General features: G+C 38.6%; 1 protein-coding gene across 1 annotated transcript in view; it reads right to left on the reverse strand.

Moving 5' to 3' along the window:
- The window catches only part of BMPR1A (bone morphogenetic protein receptor, type IA), a 169,355-nt gene that overhangs the window by 77,971 nt on the left and 70,256 nt on the right, over positions 1-21,128 (reverse strand). Inside the window, exon 2 of the mRNA XM_011995389.1 lies at positions 4,548-4,662. The gene's annotated coding sequence lies outside the window, so the exon portion shown is untranslated. The remainder of the gene's footprint in view (positions 1-4,547; positions 4,663-21,128) is intronic.

Below are 21,128 nucleotides of genomic sequence, written 5' to 3' on the forward strand. Positions count from 1 at the left end.
TACTTATATTACTTATATACATACCTCGCTAACTGGACTATATACCACCAAGGGTAGGGCGCAGGTTACTTTCTGATTCCTCCTTTGTGACTTGCTGCCACATAGTTTAATAGGTACCAAAAAAGTAATATCCTGTAGAATAAAAATAAGTGCTTTGGGGGCTTTAGACTAAGAAAAGACATATATTTAGAGTCAAAGCAATACAGATTAGAAAGAACTTTAGGGATGAATTGGCATTTGAGATGTGGTTTTTAAGGTTCATAGGCACTCCACAAGAGAGAGGAAGGGCCAAAAATATGCCGAGAGAAGAGAAAACGCAGGACAATTTCAAATCACTAGCTGAAGAGTACAGTACATAGGGGAAGAGAAGAAAATTAAACATTTTCTAAACAACCAATGTTTAAACGGGTAAGTTGACCCCCATCTTAAGTTGACAGCTTCATTATTTCTCGCTTGAAACAGTTAAGAATATCCTAACTTGCCTCTCCAGTTTTGGTTTTTCCTTTTTCCAAACTACCATTCATATCACCAATGATATGGTTTGACTGTGTCCCCACCCAAATCTCATCTTGAATTGTAGCTCCCATTATTCCCACATGTTGTGGGAGGGACCCAGTGGGAAATAATTGAACCATGGGGGCGGTTTCCCCTATACTCTTCTCTTGGTAGTGAATACGTCTCACAAGATCTGATGATTTTGTAAGAGGTTTCCCCTTTCCCTTGGCTCTCATTCTCTCTGCCTGCTGCCATGTAAGACATGCCTTTCACCTTCTGCCATGATTGTGAGGCCTCTCTAGCCACGTGGAACTGTGAGTGCATTAAACCTCTTTACTTTATAAATTACCCAGTCTTGGGTATGTCTTTGTTAGCAGCATGAAACCTGACTAATACAACCACCATATTAATTTTAACAAAAAATTATGATCCAAAATATCTTTAAATGTTAGAATTTTTCAATGACTGCTCATTTTTCACAAAATAAAAGTCTAGACTCCTTGCCATGGCATTCAAAATTCTTCATAAGGTCCTTTCCAGCCTTGTCCCTCAAACTCTCTCTCCTATTCTAAATTCAAGCCATACAAAAATTATTCTATCTTCTGTACATTCTACACACTTTCAAGCTCTGCCTCCACCCCGCTCTGGGTTCTGGGCATGAAATTAATTCCCTTGCCTTCTGTGAGTATGGAAAACACTCAAACTATTTTTCCTCTGCCCTCTCACCAAAACAATCAACAGGGAAGACTTTTCTTACCAAATGTGTGAGGGTTTCTCCCCACCAACAAGCAAGCAGACAATTATGCATCAGACACCAGCTGGAACCTCCAATTCAATTCCGACACTATCCACCAGGAGACAGCACCAGATCCCACAGGTTGAGGGATCAATCCTCAAGGTGGTCCCCACTTCCAATGCCAATGGCAAGCCCAGGTTATTTTACCTGTGCTTCTGACCAACCAGCCAGAAATCCAGGTATCCACAACCCCTTTTTCTCAGGTTCTATTAGTTTGCTAGAGCGGCTGACAGAATTCAAGGAAACATTTATGTTTACAGGTTTATTATAGAGGATGTTACAAAGAATAGATAAAGAGATGTACAGGGCACCAGAGCCTGCACATGTTCAGCTATCCAGAAGCTCTCTGAACCCAGTTCTTTTGGATTTTTATGGAACGTTCATTCTGTAGGCATGACTAACTAAACCACGGGTCACTGGTGATCAACTTAACCCTCTGCCCTTCTCCCCTCCCTAAATGTTGGGGGTTGGGGGGGTGGGAACTGAAAGTTCTGATTCTAATCCTGCCTTAGTGTTTCTGCTGACCAGCCCCCAACCTAAAGCTAACCAGCGGGCTGCCATCTACTAGTTAACTCATTAGCATACAAAAAGACATCACTTCAGAGGTTTCATGGATTTTAAGACTTGAATGCCAGGAAATGGCATCAAAAACCAAATATGTATTTTACAGTATTACACTTTCCAGTTTCCATTCGGCAATCTTCTATTCGTCCATCAAGACTCTGCTCAAATATTATCTCTTCTCTGAAGCCTGCCTGACAATTCTCTCCTCTCACAACATTGGTGTAGTCTTTCTAGGTGATGCCAATACACTTTTTTTTTTTTTGACATGGTCACTCGTATTTTTAAATTTTTTTTGAAAAACTATAGCTGTATGCAATTATGGGTGTACCATGATGTTATAATTATAATCTATGTATAAAGTGTGGAATAATCAAATAAATCATTTCAATCATAATATAGCACTTCTCAGATTGCACTTAAATAACTGTTTTCATGCTCATCCATCTCTAGACAGACTATTTTTTGAGTATAGCCAGGAACCTGTTTTTATTTAATGTTTTGCATTCTGACCTAACACAATGCCTGGCATACAGTAGGTGTTTAATAAATGCTTAAAGGGTGAAAGAAATGGACAGATGAAGGCAAAGCTATGCTATCTTTAAAATTAGAGGAATTTGTCCTTACTCTGGCAGACAGGCAAACTGTCACCGACAATACAAGCAAAATTATCTCTTAAGATAATTTAAGCTGGCAGCAACATGTAAAGTGAAGTACGAGTGAGAAGAAGCACAAGTTGGAAGATCCCTGCAATATTTTCAGTGAAATGTAATGTAAGGACCTAAACTTGGATGGTGAAGGGGGACTCGGAAAGAGAGGATTCAAATATTTGTGATACATCAGAGAAGTGAAACTGATAGGACTTCACTTGTGCCTAAGGGTAGGAAGCAAATGATGAGGAATCCGATACAGCACTAAGACTCTGAGCCTGGGTGACAAAGAGGTCCGTTAACAGAAGGAGGAATAGCGGGTGCAGAGCTCATGATGAATGATGTGCTAGATAATAGAAGTCTGAGGCACTAAGCTGAGCCCTCTGTAAACAGCTGAAAATATGGGCTTGAAGCTTAGAGAAAATGCCACAACTGAGATAGGAAGTTGAGAGAGATCATTTTAGAGACAACTGTGGAAATAATGAGACTAGGAAAGACATAAGAAAAAAAATAGAAGAATTTCAAAGATAAAACCTTGGGGAAGGTCATTATTATTTAAAAGTAGAAGGGAAAGGAAAAAAGGTGAAGGAGTAATTAAATAAGTAGAATCAGAAGAGCATACAGTCATGGAAACCAAAAGAACTGAGAAAGAAAAAAATGACCACAGCTCTACCAATCAAACAATATGAAACCTCATAAAAGAATTTGAGAGTCACAGTATTTTTCAGAAGAGCTAATCCAGCCGTTTGGCACGGGCAGGAGAAGGGCAAGTGAATGCTGCAAGTATTAACAGAAGCAGCGAGCAAAGCCTGCAACCTCCAGAAGTGTTAAGCGTAGACTGCTTCACAAAACTATACATCCTATCTATTTCTTAAAATGTAGATCCCTAATGAACTCAAACCTTTTACCTGATCATTAGTCTCTAAATGGATTTTAAAACAGTAAGCCTGATTTCCCTGTACATACTGTCTTAGGATGGCTTCTTTCCTCCTATTTCTGGCAGCTCCTACCTCTTTAAATTCTATTTCTAAAGCTCTATTATTCTAACATGCTAAAAATATTATCCTGGGCTGGGCGTGGTAGCTTATGCCTGTAATCGCAGCACTTTGGGAGGCTGAGGAGGGAGGGTCACTTGAGTCCAGGTGTTCAAGACCAGCCTGAGCAACACAGAGGGATAATGAGATCCTGTTTCTATAAAAAAATAAATTAGCTGGGCATGGTGATGTGTGCCTGTAGTCCCAGCTATGTGGGAGACTAAGGCAGGAGGATTGCTTGAGCCCAGGGGGTTGAAACTATGCTCACACCACTGCAGTCCAGCCTGGGTGACAAAAGCAAGATCCTGTCTCCAAAAAAAAATTAAAAAAAAAAAAAATCCTGAATTCTAAAAAGCATAAAAACTTCAGAATAACATAAACATTCATTTTTCAATATAATCTTTTCTTTTTTTTTTTTTTTGAGACAGAGTCCTGCTCTGTTGCCCAGAATGGAGTACAGTGGCACGATCTCAGCTCACTGCAACCTCTGCATCCTGGGTTCAAGCAACTCACACCTCAGCCTCCCAGGTGGCTGGGATCACAGGCTTACGCCATCATGCCCAGCTAATTTCTACATTTTTAGTAGAGACGAGGTTTTGCCATGTTGGCCAGGCTGGTCTCGAACTCCTGGCCTTAAGTGATCCACCTGCCTCAGCCTCCCAAAGTGCTGGGATTACAGGTGCTTCTGAACTCTGCCTTGCAAACTTAGGGTGAAAAAAATAAACATATAAATCATTTAATGCTTATCTTCCAAAAGGAGATTTATGAAAGTGATTAGTAAGAAATAAATACCTTTCACTCCTGAAGCGGTTCAACATTTATGAGGAAAATATATTAGAATTATTTATGAACTCATCAGAAAGATGATTAAGGAAACTAAAAAAGCTACCATAAAGTGATGTTACAAAGAAACTGAAGAACGCTCAAATAAAGTGACAATGCAGAAGGATTATTTTCAACTATTAAAAAATGAGAAATTTCGTATTATTCTAATTATGTTCTTTTCCTTACCTCCAAGATGTGGCTAGATAAAACTGTACTTCCGATTTTCTCCAAACAGCTTTGACCTATGCTTCCATCTCATGAATTCCAAGACAGTATTAAACTGATGCATATTTTCATAAGTCTGTTTAGAAAAAAAAGAACTTATTTAAGACTTAAGGAACACTGTCAGAATAATACATGTAGAAGCAATACTAGAAGTGTTTCACATGTACAACTATACCTTTCCAAAGTAAAGTCAACGAAAATTTCTAGTTTTTAAGAAATCTATCACTTTACCATGTTCCTCAACCTCTGCCCAAGCTTTATATTTGTAAAGTTAGTTCTGTGGGAACAGTACTTCCATATAAAATTCCTATCTTAGCTTAAGCTTTACAGAAAAAAAAAAATCTCATCTCAATTTGAAAAGAAAAAGAACAGGAACAGCTAGAAGCAGCACCAAAACGTACATTTCTACAATATTCAGATTCCTACTTAGACAATAATATATTGGATCATCTAGCTAATATCACTTTTCTACTTTTTTATTATAAAGTCTCATAACCAGTTTTCATTTCAGCCACAATTCTACCTAGAACATGAGGACTTGTGAGGGTGAAGACTTAATTGCACTGGTTGAGCTAAGTCCGTGGAATAGGTCTAAACTACCGTATATTAGTACTGCCATTAACACCTTACCCTTTAAGGGGCAAGCATTCATAAATCTAAAAGATAGAAACTATTAAAGGTTAATTTTTTTTTTTTTTTTTTTGAGACAGGTTCTCGTTCTGTCACCCCTGCTGGAGTGGTGTGGCACAATCTTAGCTCACTGCGACCTCCACCTCCTGGGTCAAGTGATAAAAAAAATTTTTAAAGATATGTCTGCTGTTTACTTAGCGATCTTAAAAATAATCTCATTCAATCTTTTAACGGAAACTTCAAATAGCAAAGTATTCTGTTTCGTATTTTAAAAGCTGTATGAACATTGCCTATGCCCCATTGCAAGGTCAAATACCTTGTCTTCAAGTCCATTTAGAAGTATCACTTGTGTCACACTGAGGTTTAGCAGTCTTGGCAATAATGACTAAATTCATGTAAACGACGGCAACCTGAAACGGTCTAGCGTATCAGGTAGCAGTCTTTCTTAAAGACAAGAGTCTCCACTCAGCAGACAGGCTGCTGTATCTTTCATGGTCTGGCTAAAGACAGCCTGACCCTGAATGCAATTAGCAATGCTTTGTCTGCTTTCAGGAGCCTTTCAGTCTTCTCAATGCACTAGTTACCCACAACTTAGCCAGGTCTCTAACATTTTTCAGAGTCTTCATATGACTATAAAACTCTCAGGCTGTCCCTCAGAGAAATGAGGGAAGGTAAAAATAAAGAGTTGGTGTTTCGTGTTCTTCTGAAATGCTCATAATCTTTAATTTCCCTTTTACTAATCAAGAAAAGAAATGCAGGCCAGGCACAGCAGCTCATGCCTGTAATTCCAGCACTTTGGGAGGCTGAGACGGGCAGATCACTTGAGGTCAGGAGTTCGAGACCTGCCTGACCAACGTGGAGAAACCCTGTCTCTACTAAAAATACAAAAATTAGCCGCATGTGGTGGCACATGCCTGTAATCCCAGCTACTCTGGAGGCTGAGGCAGAAGAATCACTTGAACCGGGGAGGCAGAGGTTGCAGTGAGCTGAGATAGCACCATTGCACTCCAGCCTGGGCAACAAGAGCGAAAAACTCCGTCTCCAAAAAAAAAAAAAAAGAAGAAATGCACTGTTTCCATTTTAGAAATGGCATAGGGAGATTTTCCCCCAAAGCCATTCTTTGCCAACTACTCCATTCCTCCCTAAGGGTATGGAAGAGAGAGGAGGCAATCACTGTATTAAACAAAGTTCAAATTAATTTATCCCCAAAAAGTAAAAACAGTCCATCAAAGTGTCTGTTTTAAAAATATATGGCCTGGCCGGGTACGGTGGCTCATGCCTGTAATCCCAGCACTTTGGGAGGCCAAGGTGAGTGGAACACTTGAGGTCAGGAGTTCAAGACCAGCCTGACCACACACACACATACACAACATATATATACATACATATATTCATATATATATAGCCTGATTCTAATTCTACCAGATATTTCCAATGTATCAAATTATAAAATTAACATGTAAACTTACCAACTATTGTTTATTACAGCACTATTTACTAAAACATTGTTTTCTTGGCTAAAAAGTTTTAGGCTTCAGGCTAAATTTAAAGTTTAAAAAATAGAGAATAACATAACCAAAAGAGCTTTCAAACACCCCATCTTCAAAGTCCAAAACCCCAGATAATCTGTTCTTCCCTGTTTTCCCACATGTACAAACACTCAACATAAACTTCAGAAAATCTTTTCTTTTCTTTTTTGAGACAGAGTCTGGCTCCGTTGCCCAGGCTGGAGTGTGGTGGCACAATCACAGCTCACTGCAGCCTCCACCACCTGGGCTCAAAGAATCCTCCCACCTCAGCCTCCCGAGTAGCTGGGACTATAGGTACGCACTACCATGCCCAACTAATTTTTATATTTTTTGTAGAGATGGGGTTTCGCCATGTTGTCCAGGCGGGTGTCAAACTCCTGGGCTTAAGGAATCCTCCCACCTCAGTCCCCCAAGCAGCTGGGGCTACAGGCGAACACTACCACGCCCGGCTAATTTTTATATTTTTTGTAGAGACAGGGTCTTGTCATGTCAGCCAGCCTGGTTTCGAACTCCTGACCTCAAGTGATCCACCTGTCTCAGACTCCCAAAGTGCTTAGATTACAGGCATGAGTCACTGTGCCCGGCCTAGAAAACCTTTCCTAAAGACTGAATTTAAGTCCCACACATGTATCCTAGAACTGTAACGTAACGTAACGTGACATAACGTAACGTAACATAACATAACATAGATTAGCTAAGGAAAATCAAGTAAGATTTAACTTCATTACTCAGAGGTAAACAAAAGACACAGGAAACGATATGCTCCACAGTACAGATCTGCAAGTCACTTTGCACACAATAGAAGTTGTGTGAATAAAGTAAAGGTTAGGACCTTTGCAATATAGTGCTATAGTCCTATGAGCACAAATCTATAAATATGTATACACATAAAAATAGGACATACATGGGCAAAATGTTCCAAACAACTTTAATCACTTAGCTTACTGGGTAATTTACCACAGGCTTTTAACACTATGAACTTGTGGTTCAACCACCACCAGGGGTGTTAGTTAAAACAAAACGCTAAGTAAGTACAAGTCATTTTTTCAAAGATTTTGTGTCTGAAATTTCTAAGACTATTAGTTGTAGAAAACACATTAAGAAGAAGGCAATTCTTTAAAAAAACATATCCAAGCTTCTCAATGACATGGAAAAAATGAAAATCAAACGTTTCTAAATATATTCTAACATTCATAATTCAGAGCTAACATCAAAAATTTCCTCAACATTAATAATTATTTGTAAACACACACAAAAAGTTCATTTTAATCCCACATTTCCCTTACAAAACATCTTTTCTTGTCATCAAAATGTACATATCCATCTTGGTTTTCAAAATTATTAAAATGGTTCAATCTTAAACTAACAAGATACTTTATTTAAAGCTCACTACCCATGCAGAATCCAAGGACAAGCACTGATTATGGATATCATACCAGTTATGTATAAGGTTTCAGAATGTCACCCTCTAATTTCTATTATTAATATGATTTGCTTTATAGAAAATAATAGTTTAAATATTCTTTTAGTCAATCTAGGCCAAAACACTTTTTTGTTTTGTTTTGTTTTTTGATACAGAGTCTTGCTTGTCACCCAGACTAGAGTACAGTGGCACAATCTCGGCTCACTGTAACCTCTGACTCCTGGGTTCAGGCCATTCTTCTGCCTCAGCCTCCCCAGTAGCTGGGATTACAAGCATGCGCCACCATGCCCAGCTAATTTTTGTATTTTAGTAGAGATGGGGTTTCACCATGTTGGCCAGGCTGGTCTTGAACTCCTGACCTCATGATCCGCTCGCCTCAGCCTCCCAAAGTGCTGGGATTACAGGTGAGCCACCACGCCTGGAAACTTTTTGTTTTGTTTTGTTTTCTTTTTAAAGACAGGGTCTCACTCTGTCACTCAGGCTGGAGTGCAGTGGCACGATCATGGCTCACAGCAGCCTGGACCTTCCAGGCTCTAAGGATCCTCCTGCTTCAGCCTCCCAAGTAGCCAGCACGTACGGCCATGACCTAAGCCAAAATTTAAGATTAACTTTGAGCTTGTACCAGATATCAAGATGTGATGGAGTTCTTAGAATTCATTGGAATCAACAACACTGATTGCACATTTTTTCCTTTGGCTACTCCAAATCCCCTCTTCCCTATCATTTCTCCTCCCTTCTCAGCACCCAGAAAAAGTACCCTATGCACTGTACAAATACTGCAAACACGATAGCTGCATTCATATGACCATTAAAAACAAAAAGCCAAATTACGAAACAATCTACATTTTACAAACATTTCAGTCAGGTTCTTAAACTAAAGATATTACTGTTACTTTGGTATGTTAACTAGAAAACGCAAACATTATGCTCCAGAAAAATATAATGTGGTTTCAGCTTTAAATAACTCAAATGAACAGTTAATTTAGGCTAGTATACCATGCACTCCTATAATAAACATGTAACCATCTAACTAGAAAGGGAACATCAACTCATGAATGGGTTGTGTTCTAAATTTCCAAAAGTTCATTTATAAGTTGAATATAAGTCTGACTTTGAAACTCGCGATGCCTTTACTCATAAAAAGCAAACATATAAACAGTCGTACTAAATTCATAGTCCAAAAGAACTTTAGTGTACAAATCTATCATAGCACTCTTCTATTTAAGCTTATATCTATGTCAAACTACAAGTTTCTTATTCATTTCTGTATCCTAGAATCCGGCACAGTGAATGACAGAGTATAGGATTTCGGCAAGTATTTGCTGTTGTGAAGTATTTGAATAGTAACAACTAAGTGATATAAAACTGGGTTGCATGGAAAATCTAACCTATCTCAACTACAGAAGAGACTCAAAAGGCAAGGGGAAAAGGATTCTTCCAGAAGAGATAACAGTAAAAGATACTTGGGCTAGAAAGCTGCAGTCTGAACCAGCTGTGACAATTTCCATTCCCCTTGCCAGCGGGTAATCTGGTAACACATACCTAATGCAATTCTGGCCAAGAAGACAAGAAAGTAAATTTGCTAGGGAGCTTTTAGGAAAGGTTTTCTTGGTTGACGAAAAAAGACCCAGGCAAAAACACATGCTCCCAGCCTTTTTGCATGCAATTCTGGGTTTGAATGTGTAAACAAGAACTGGACCATGAGGACAACCCAACAGATCAAGAACAGCGGCAGCATTAAAAGATAGAAAGAACCTGAGGTCCTTGGTGATGCTGTCATGCCTGAATGAATTAATCCTAGAATCATCTTAACGTGGATCTTTTCATATTAAATTCTTTTGCGTTTAAACAACTTGCCACAAGTAACTCAGCAGATAGGGTGACTTAGGAACAGATACATCATTTACTTTCATGAATTTAGTTGTTCCCTACACAATGTAAACTCCCCTAAATTCATACCTCAGGCCAGATCCTTCTTTTGAACTAGATACATATTTCCAAACACTCTATTAAATGTTTATTCCAGTGGCACACCAAGAGAACAAGATCAATATAAAAGCCATCATTCACCAACACAAAATCTGTTTATGTACCTGTAGTCACTTTTTGGCTAATGGCAGCACCATTAGCCAAGAAGAACCCAATTGCCAAAGTTTAAAATCCTGGGATCACAAGCCCCACCTCCCTCTGCTTCATCTATTATACTCGGGAGTTACTAAATGCTGCTCATTCTAACGCTGATACACATACCTTTAAAATGTCTCCCCATCTCTATACATGCTGTCTGGCGTAGGCTCTCATCTTTCATGTAGTTCACCTCCATTCTTACCTCTATCCACTGGACTCATGTTTCTAAAATATAACTGCTTCATGAAAAGATTATAAACATCCTGTCATTAGGAAGATGCAACTTAAAACTACAATGAGACACACTATATAGCCATTAGAATGGGCATAATCAAAAAGACAATACCAAGTGGTGATGAGCATCTGGAGAAGCTGGAACCCTCATACATTGCTGACCGGACTGTAAAATGATGCAGTCACTTTGGAGAATAGTCTGTAAACTTTTTTTTCTTTGTTGTTTTAGAGGTGAGGTCTCACTCTGTTGTTCAGGCTAGAGTGCAGTAGTACGATCATAGCTCACTTCAGCCTTGACCTCTTGACTCTTGAGCTCAAGCAATCCTCCCGCCTCAGCCTCCCGAGTCACTGGGATTATAAGCATGAGCTACTATGCCCCAATTTCTTAAAGTTATATATAAACATAAACTCATCACAAGATTCAAAATTTCCTCTTCCCAAGAGAAATATGTGCCCACACAAAGATTTATCTACAAATGTTCATAGCGGCTTTGTTAATAATAACCAAACACTGGAAACAATCCAAACATCCATCAACTGCTGAGCATATAAAGTGTGGCATCACCACAGAATGGAATACCATCAGGCAATAAAAAGGCACAAATACTGATACACATTACAGCATACATGAGCCTCAAAGACACACTAGGTGAAAGAAGCCAATGTAAAAGTACTGCATACTACATGTTTCCAATGCATATGAAATGTTGAGGAAAAGCAAATTTAGAGACAGAAAACAAGCAGTGGTTGCCTAGATGAGGAGGTAGAAGAGGGTGATTGTGGGAGGTGATAAAGTGTCACAGCACAAAAATTTACTAAACTTAAAAAATTTAACTGTGCCTACATTTTTTTCAATTATTTCTAATGATGTACAAAATGAAGTCCAAATTCTTTAGGACATTCACAGACTGCTATAATCTGCTTTCAATCTGTTTAACCTAACATGCCTTACCTTCTGCTACAATCTCTGCCCAACAGCCTCCTGATGACTGTATTAAACTATGGATTTGCTATTTCCTAAATATGCCACCCTATGCAGTGCTGGTCCCTTTCTTCACACTTGCAATTCTATTTCAAAACTCAGTGTTCTTACATTTTCCCAAATGAACTTCCATTTGTCCTCACGAAGACCCACCTCAAGCATCCCCTCCCTTGTTTTAATCCTCCACACTCCTTTGTTATTTGTTCCACAGGATTTTAGTAATAACACACTGTGTGCTAATCACAGTGAACCATGATTACCTATTTATAGGTATATCGTCTTTACAAAAAACTCGAGTATAGCATTTTATTAGTGTTTGTATCCCTAGAGTCTGATTCACAGTACAGTGCCTGGTCTATAGGAGATAATCAATACACTTCTAAGTAAGTTAATGATGAATGGCATTGAAGAGAAAAATCCAAAAGTAGATAAAATTAGCTATGCACCAAAAAGACACTTGTACAAGGATGATTAGTGTCACTATTTTTTTGTTTGAGTCAGGGTCTTGCTCTGTCACCCAAGCTGGAGTGCAGTGGTGTGATCCTAATTCCTTGCAGCCTCGACCTACTGGGCTCAAGTGATCCTCCCACCTCAGCCTCCAAAGTAGCTGGGACTACAGGCAAGTGCCACTAACCCTGGATAATTTTTTGTTTGTTTGTTTGTAGAAATGAGGTCTCTGTATGTTGCCCAGGCGGGTCTCAAACTCCTAGGCTCAAGTGATCCTTCTGCCTTGGCTTCTCAGAGTGCTGGGATTACAGGCGTAAGCCACTGTGCCTGGTGCCACTGTTATATAAGAAATAAAAACAGGAAGTTGCCCAATGTCAAATAAATGTTTATTAGAATAGGATCAATTAAGCAGCCACACTGAACACTATACAGTGTTTTAAAAGAATGAGATAAATATCTATTTGTATAGACATAAAAAGGCATCCTAAATATCGAAGGAAAAAAAACAACTACAAAATAAGTTAATCCTCCACTATTTAAAAAAGAAAACAAAACTGTACACACAGGTGCTCGCATGCGTACATCTGTGCATCCTGTATAAGGAAGGTGCAGGGCTGAAGGGTACACACGCAGCTGTACTGGTGTAGACGAATAAGCGAAAACAACCTTAATTGCTGATCAACTGACAAATGGCTAAACAAAATGTGGTCTTATTCATGCAGTGGAACATTATTCAATTATAAAAATAAATGAAGCCATTAAAAAAAACTGGTTCATGATACAACACCGATAAGGCCTGAATATATGCTAAGTGAAAGAAGCCAGACATATGATTCCATTTATGGGAAATATTCAGAATAGGCAATTCCACAGAGACCGAGAGTAAATTCATGGCCATCTGGGGCTGGAGAGTGGAGAGTGGGGAATGGGGAATGGGGAATGACACCAAAAACATGATCCATGAAAGAAAAAAAAACACGATAAACTGAACTTCAACAAAATTAAAAATGTTTGTACAATATATGTGACAAAAGCCTCATCTAGGATATATAAAGAAATCTCAAAGCTCAACAACTGAAAAAAATTTCAACTAGAAAATGGGCAAAAAATATAAAGAGACATTTTATTGAAGAGGATACACAGACGGCAAATACGCACATGAAAAGATATGGTCAACATTACTAGACATCAGGGAAATGCAAACCAAACTATGCTGCAACCATCCCTGCACACCTATTGGCACAGCTAAAAAAAAAAAATAGTGACAATACCAAATGTGGACACGAATGTGAAGAAACTGGATCTCTCATATACTGCCAGCGAGCAAGTAAAATGGCACAGCTACTTACAGGTAAGCCACCAACTGCACACCCCTGGGCTCTGGCAAAGATTCTTTGCTTGGTCAAATCAGCCAGGCTCCTGAACTTTCTCCCAGGCCTATCTGTGTACTTCCTTGTAAATTCCTGTTTTAGCAAAGAACTCTCCTAAGCTAGATTAGCAAACCTCCCATCATTTTATCTGATTACCCTCTTCATCTTCTGCCACCCTCCAGCAGATATCTGATCACCTTGGCCTGTCTTTAGCAAGAAAGAATCCTGTTAAGGTCAGTTTAGGCAGAAACCCCTTACACCTGATGTTTCCTCTCGAGAATTTTTCCATCCACTGGCCCTCACCCAGCTCCTTGGCTGCAAATTCCCACTTGCCCATGCTACATCCAGCACTGAGGCCACGCTCTCTACCCACCCACTGTAAGACACTCTTGTAGTGGTCCCTACACTTACAGGGATGATCCTGAATAATGTCTTCCTTACCATGCTTTAACAAGTGTCACTGAATAATTTCTTTTCTTCAACAGCACCTCTCCCAAAGAAATAAAACTTTATGTCCACACAAAAAACTGAATATGAATGTTCATAGCTGCTTTACTGTTAAAAGCCAAAAACTAGGGGAAAAGATTATCCTTCAAAAGGTGAACGGTTAAACAAACCATAGAATACTACTCAGCAATAAAGAAGAAAGAACTGTTGATTCACACAACTTGGATAGATCTCAAGGAATTGGGCCAAGTGAAAATAAGCTAATTTAAAAAGGTCACATACTATGTGATTCCATTTATTAACATCCTCGAAATGTCAACGTCATAGAGATGAAAAGCAGATTACTGGCTGCCATGGGGCAGGTGTGTGCAGCATAAGGGAGATCTTGGTGGTGGTAGCATTTGTGTCTTGATGCCACGGTGGTTCACAAATCAACTACATATATGTTTAAACAGCACAGCACTAAACACACAAAATGTACCAATGTCAATTTCTAGTTTAATGTTGTGCTGTGGGTATTAAGAAGTAACCACTAAGGGAAAGGTGAAGGGCACAAGGGACCTCTCCTTACTGTTTTTTTGCAATTTTCTGTAAATCCATACTTATTTCAAATTTAAAATTTTAAAGAACCTACTTTGAATAGTAAAATAACTGTTCAAGGACTATACGAGATACAGTATTTCTTTGAAATTATCTTTCTTTTATGTAGGTGTGAGTGTGTATATATATGTGTGTACATACAAGTTTATTTTTTGGAAAGCAAAGAAGAAAAAAATCACCTAGGAAATTTCAATTCTGCCAAGGTTTCCAGTTTCCTAGAAACAAAACAGCAGTCCCGGGTCGACTTCTGGGTGCTCAGTCTGAAGTTGGGAAAGGGCCCTTTCCCTCTGTATCCCTCCTGCTCTGGCTCCGTGAAGGGGTGACTATTCCGAGGGGAGTGCCAATCTGTTCTAGGGGTGGCACCTGCAACAGAATGAACCCCAGATAATCACCCAGCTCTATGTTCTTTTGTAATTTATCCTTCCCAACAATGAAGCATAAAAACACTTCCACATTCTCATTCTTGCTCTACAATTTATGAAGCTAATAAGACATTTAAATTTTTTGATAACACCCTCTTTCCTTTTCCAAGTAAATCCAATTCAGCCAGTAGAGAAATATATTGTATATCACCTGTTTTTGTTTTTTTTTTTTTCTACAGAGCTTTTGAGAAAGTATCAACAGACCATTTGTTTTATTAGCTAATAAGTAAAAGTCCCATGGAACAAGCTTCCCAGAATAATTTCACCACATAAAACAGTTAAATTTCTACTATTAAGTCAGGAATTATCAGGGAGTGATTCTAGATTTAGCAGTTCACCAGATCTGCTAAAATGTGCATGATTACACTCTCTCAACATATAAAGAAATTCAGAATTGACATTATGAATACCAGAGTTATGCTACAATACAGTGAAATCATCAGGGACTATTAATACATGCTGCTATTTGTTTCAGATCTAAATAATCACGAAAGAGTGTTGTGGTTTTTTACTTACTTACTGGTTTATTTGTTTTAGCTTGCACCCATCTTTCTGTTAGGTTTTCTCCCCTTTGTGAACCACTACCTGGAATGCATACTTGCTAACAGCATCACCCTCTACCCACTTCTTTATGTCATCCCTGGAAAACAGCAAACTAGCTTAATGTAGTTCTGTGGTTCAAGGTCCAGAAAAATAAAAAGGTTGCATATGATGGATGGCCTGAGACTGAAGATATAAAAACTGAACACACCTTCTATTACGATCAAGTAATTGTTGCACCATGATATTACAATTTTTTTCTTTAAAGACCACTTTAAGGAGAAGGGAAAGATGACACACCTGAATGAGTAAACCCACGAAAAAACAAAGATGGGTGGAGCTAAAAAAGTAAACACATCTCAAATGCCTACTTAACATTTCTAACTAAATAGGCTAAAACTCAAAACACACGAAATGTAACTCACTATCTCACTTGTCCATCCTCTCACAAACTTGCTCCTCTTGAAGTCATTTGGTTTATTCCACAACTGTGTAAAAGAAGACATTCTGCCATACCTAGCAAAGCTGATGGTGTACACACCCAAGACTCAACCATTCCAGGTCTATGTATATAACCTAGAGAACCTTTTGTACTTAGCTACCACGAACCACGCAAAAGAATATTTAAAGCTATTTTTTCCATACCAAAAACTAGGTGAAACCCAAGTGTAAAGCAACAGTAAAATGGATTGTGGTATATTCATGACATATTCCATATTCCAATAATTTGGATTATATCACCTAATAATGAAAATTAATGAACCTCAGCTAAGAATGTCAACATAAATGACATCTCAAAATTGTAATGTTAAATAAAAAAATCAAGTCCAAGAAGAATACATACAGAATAATTCCATTTGTATAAAGCTCAAAAACAAGAAAACTTAAAAAAAAAAAAAAAAGTATGTGAAAGAGACAACACAGATGTGGTAAAACTTAAGAAAAAACTAAGGGAATGGCATCAAATTTAGGAGGATGGTTACCTCTGGGAAGGGAGGAGTAATTGTCTTGAGGGCTGAAGGAGTTCAAAGTTGCTGTTACATTTCTTAAGATAGAAGGTTGGGCCAGATTTATTCATGTATTATTATTATTATTTAAAATGGATATATACATTATAGATAGAAAGAGCGGTAGATAGATCCTTGTAAAATTAAACCTATCTAGAGCAGATACGGTTAAATGTTAATATTTTAACAATTTAAAAGATTTTTTAAAATTTAAATGTATGCCCACATTACATAAATGTCTACTACAGCACTTTCTATAATTTTGGAATATAACATACTAACAAAATTAAGAGTAAACTACAAAATTCTGTTTTGAAATTTAAGGACACAGTATCACAAATCTTTAACAGCAGCATATTAAAACAAATACTGAACTATTATACAGCAGAAAAAACAACATGTAAAAAAAAGTTACTTCTCCTCCTAATGTAATATAATGGAAAATTAATGCCATCTATATAGTATATTCATTCCAAAATATTTTTATTTTAATCTAGGCATGAAATATAATCAGCAAATTGTGGGATAGCTTATATAAGAAAAGAAAAAACATGATGAGATTTCATAAAAGACCACTGCTGGGTGGTGGCTTATCCTAAAGTAAAGGAAACTAAAGAACTATGACAGCCAAAAGGGTGTGTGTGTGTATTTCCTTGATTGGTTTCTGGATCAAATATAGATATATTTAGCTCTCTATAGATATAGATACATTTTTTCCCTCGGTTCTGGATCAAAAATTAAAACATCTATAAAGAACTGTTCTGGGGAAGAAAATAAATGAAATTTAAATAGGGATCATATGTTAGATAATACTGCATTAATACCGTATCTCTTAAGCATGATAATGTAACTCTTCAGGAAGACAACCCTGTTCTTAAGATACACGTGCTAAAATGTTTAGGAGTTAAATGTCAAGATGTTTGCAGGTTACTTTCAAATGGCTCGGGGAATTAAAAAAGTATGTCTTCATAAACAGAGAGAAAGAGAAAGCAAATGAGGCAAACGTTAGCAAGTGAGCCGCTGAGTTAGTGAAAGACACAACGGTGTTCACTATTCATTCAATTTTTCTATCAATTTATAAATTTTTAACAATTTGCAGAAAATACGTATTTCATTCTTCAGTTATGGGTAGTAATTTTACCACAAAGCTTAATAAACAGTGTTAGTATGACAGAGCTTATTAAAATCAAATATTAACACATTTATAAGCAAGTCCCAAAGATCTTTCCTCCATCAGTAATTTCAAAGCTTTTTTCTGGAAATTGTGAGTTACAAGTTGAATGAAAGGCCGGGCATAGGTCGGGCGCGGTGGCTCAAGCCTGTAATCCCAGCACTGTGGGAGGCCGAGGCGGGTGGATCACGAGGTCAGGAGATCGAGACCATCCTGGCTAACATGGTGAAACCCCACCTCTACTAAAAATACAAAAAACTAGCCGGGCGTGGTGGCGGGCGCCTGTAGTCTCAGCTACTCGGAGGCTGAGGCAGGAGAATGGCGTGAACCCAGGAGGCGGAGCTTGCAGTGAGCCAAGATCACGCCACTGCACTCCAGCCTGGGAGCACAGCGAAACTCCGTCTCAAAAAAAAAAAAAAAAAAAAGGCCGGGCATGATGGCTCACACCTGTAATCCCAGTACTTTGGGCAACTGAAGCAGGAGGATCACTTGAGCCCGTGAGTTCAAGACCAGTCTGGGCAACATAGCGAGACCACATCGCCACAAAAAAATGTTAAATTTAGCCAAGTATGGTGGCACGTGCCTGTAGTCCCAATTACTCGGGAGGCTGAGGTGGGAGGATCACTTGAGCCTGGGAAGTTGAGGCTGCAGTAAGCCATGATTGCATCACTACACTCTAGCCTGGGCAAAAGGGCAAGACTCTGTCTCAAAAAAAAAAGAAAGTTGAATGAAAAATTAATTTTTGCTTAAAAGGTCAAAAGATTATATCTGTGCTTCAGAAACAGTATCATAAGCAATTTGAGGGCAAGGACGTTTATTTTGGCAATTCAATTATACTATATATAATTCACAAAGATTTTTACACCGCTAAAATAGATAAAACCACACTAATACATTAGAATGGGATTTCTTGGCTGGATGCTGGTGGCTAACCCTGTAATCCTAGCACTTTCAGAGGCTGAGGTGGGAGGATCGCTTGAGCCCAGGAGGTTGAGGCTACAGTGAACTATGATTGTGCCACTGCGCTCCAGCCTAGGAAACAGAATGAGTCCCTGTCTCAAAACAAACAAACAAACAAAAAGCAAGAAAAAATGTCATTTCTAAATGTCCTATTATTTCTAATATATTTAGAAAATAACATTTCTAAATGTCCTATTATTAATAGTGTATGTTAAAATTTATTTCTCAAAATAGATTTATTTCCTAATGATGCGTACTCTAAGATTGTATTTACAATATTTTTCAGGATTGCTAAGTAGGTAGTAAGGATGGAATCAATTCCTTTATGTGGACAAAGTTTCCTGAAAAACTAATTACATTTCATAGAAAATGATAAACATCTGTCCCCTTAAGGATGTACGGGTCATGTCAGAATTGAGTCCAATTAAACTGTCAAGTAATACTTAATTGTTATTTACTAAAAACTTAAAATTATCTTCACAAAAAACCCAGTTGTCACCCACCCAAGATGTGTGCATCAATAAACTAACAAAACTCTAGAAGTTACAGAAAATAAAATTATTTTCAATTAAAAGCACCTATGTAAAATCCATCACTTGTAGAGGAATATGTCAACTAGCGATTTCAAACAAGAGAAATAAGTCTAGCAATATTTTCTCCAAAAGGCCAGGTGTGAGACAGCGTTGCTACATGTCTGTGGGTGGATAAACACACAGGGAAGAAAGTTTTAGCTGGGAAGCCTACATTTAAGTTCTCATCTCTATGTGATGAGAGGTAGGTAGTTAATTACCACACAGCACTGTCTTTTAAACCCGTGAGTCACATGCCTAAGGGAGGGGCCTGGATGCAGGATGAACAGCAACTCAGGCAATCAAGGAAGGTTTCAAAAGGAAGCAACAACAGGTTCTGAGGAGCTGCAGACAGGCAATTAGCAGCAACTACTACCCCAACACAATGCACATAATCCAACAGCCGACTAGGGACTGCCCACCTTCTTGCAAAAACACAGCATGTACCTTTGGGACTAAGTTTGTGAGGCTAGGTATGTTTGAATTTCAGAGATATTCTATTATCGACAGACATATGAGACTGAAAGAAACATACATACATACAAATACACACACACACACACACACACACACACACACACACACAAAACTTGGTAATATTTCCAGGAGCCATTAAAGCAAATTTTAAAACATTTAAGGCCAGGCGCGGTGGCTCACGCCTGTAATCCCAGCACTTTGGGAGCTCGAGGCGGGCGGATCACAAGGTCAGGAGATCGAGACCATCCTGGCTAACATGGTAACACCCCATCTCTATTAAAAACACAAAAAATTAGCCTGGCATGGTGGTGTGTGCCTGTAGTCCCAGCTACTCGGAGGCTGAGGCACGAGAATGGCATGAACCCGGGAGGTGGAGCTTGCAGTGAGCTGAGATCGCGCCACTGCACTTCAGCCTGGGCAACAAAGTGAGACTTCGTCTCAAAAAAAAAAAAAAAAATTTAAGATATAGTTCCCTGCCTGCAAGAAACATGTAATCAACATGAGGAGCCAAGACATAAAGATATTCAAATTTAAATAATGGTAACAGATGATACTGCAAATGTCATATCACCACACATGATGATTAATCGAAGAGCACTAAAGTTTACTGCTTCACCAGGTGGGAAGTAATTTAAGGTGGCCTTCCAAGGATCCGCAGGATTTGATACCATGCAAGGAGGGAGTAGTTCAAGTTCAAACAGGCATTCCACAGGGAGGGTACTTTGTGGCTAGTCATGGCCCTACGGGGGGTCTGGATTCTATGGTGGTGAAGCAGGATCATCAATGTACAGTCTGACCCAGATGATAAATATACAGCTGCCCTAAGGCCCATGCCTACAGCACACACAACTGTTCATTTTAGTTCTCCTTCCAACCAAGCATTAAAGACCTCATGGTGCTTTTCCATACAGAATCCTCAGCAGCCAAGATGTCAGGATGTTTGAAATGCATCTACCATTCTTTAGGAAGTAAAGAGAAGAACACAAAGATTAAGAAAGAGCATGGGCTCTGTAGCCAGACTGAGTACCAAGGTTAGAATCCTGGCTCCACCACTTACCTGTTGTAATCCTTTGACCAAGTTGTTTAACCTCCTCCGTACCCAATCTGTAAAATGAGGATCAAAGGAGTTAATATAGGTATGGCACTTAGAACAGTGCCAGGCAGACAGTAAGCACTAAGTGTAAGCTACTATTATTGTTCTCCATCAATAGGAAATCAACTGTATTTTCAGAGAGTAATTACAAGTTTATATGGGAGAATAATACAAGAAGCTGTATTAAAAGCTTGCTGGATACAGAAAACCCTCTGAATCACTGGTAGAAACACCTTCCAGTATTTAATAACAATGCCTAATAGCATCAAACACTTGCTGGTTAAGAACAAAATTATGGCAACAATATTTACTGAGTTCCACTTATTAAACATTTACTATGTGCCAGTTACTGTGCTAAATTCTATACATTTATTATCTGGCTTAATCCTTAAAATAAGACTATGGGGCAGATACCACTAGTAATCCCTTATTACAGATAAGAAAACTGAAGCCCAGGCTGGGCACGGTGGCTCACACCTATAATCCCAGTACTCTGGGAGGCTGAGGCGGGCAG

Source organism: Mandrillus leucophaeus, unplaced genomic scaffold, assembly GCF_000951045.1.
Source record: "Mandrillus leucophaeus isolate KB7577 unplaced genomic scaffold, Mleu.le_1.0 Scaffold488, whole genome shotgun sequence".
Taxonomy (NCBI): Eukaryota; Metazoa; Chordata; class Mammalia; order Primates; family Cercopithecidae; genus Mandrillus; species Mandrillus leucophaeus.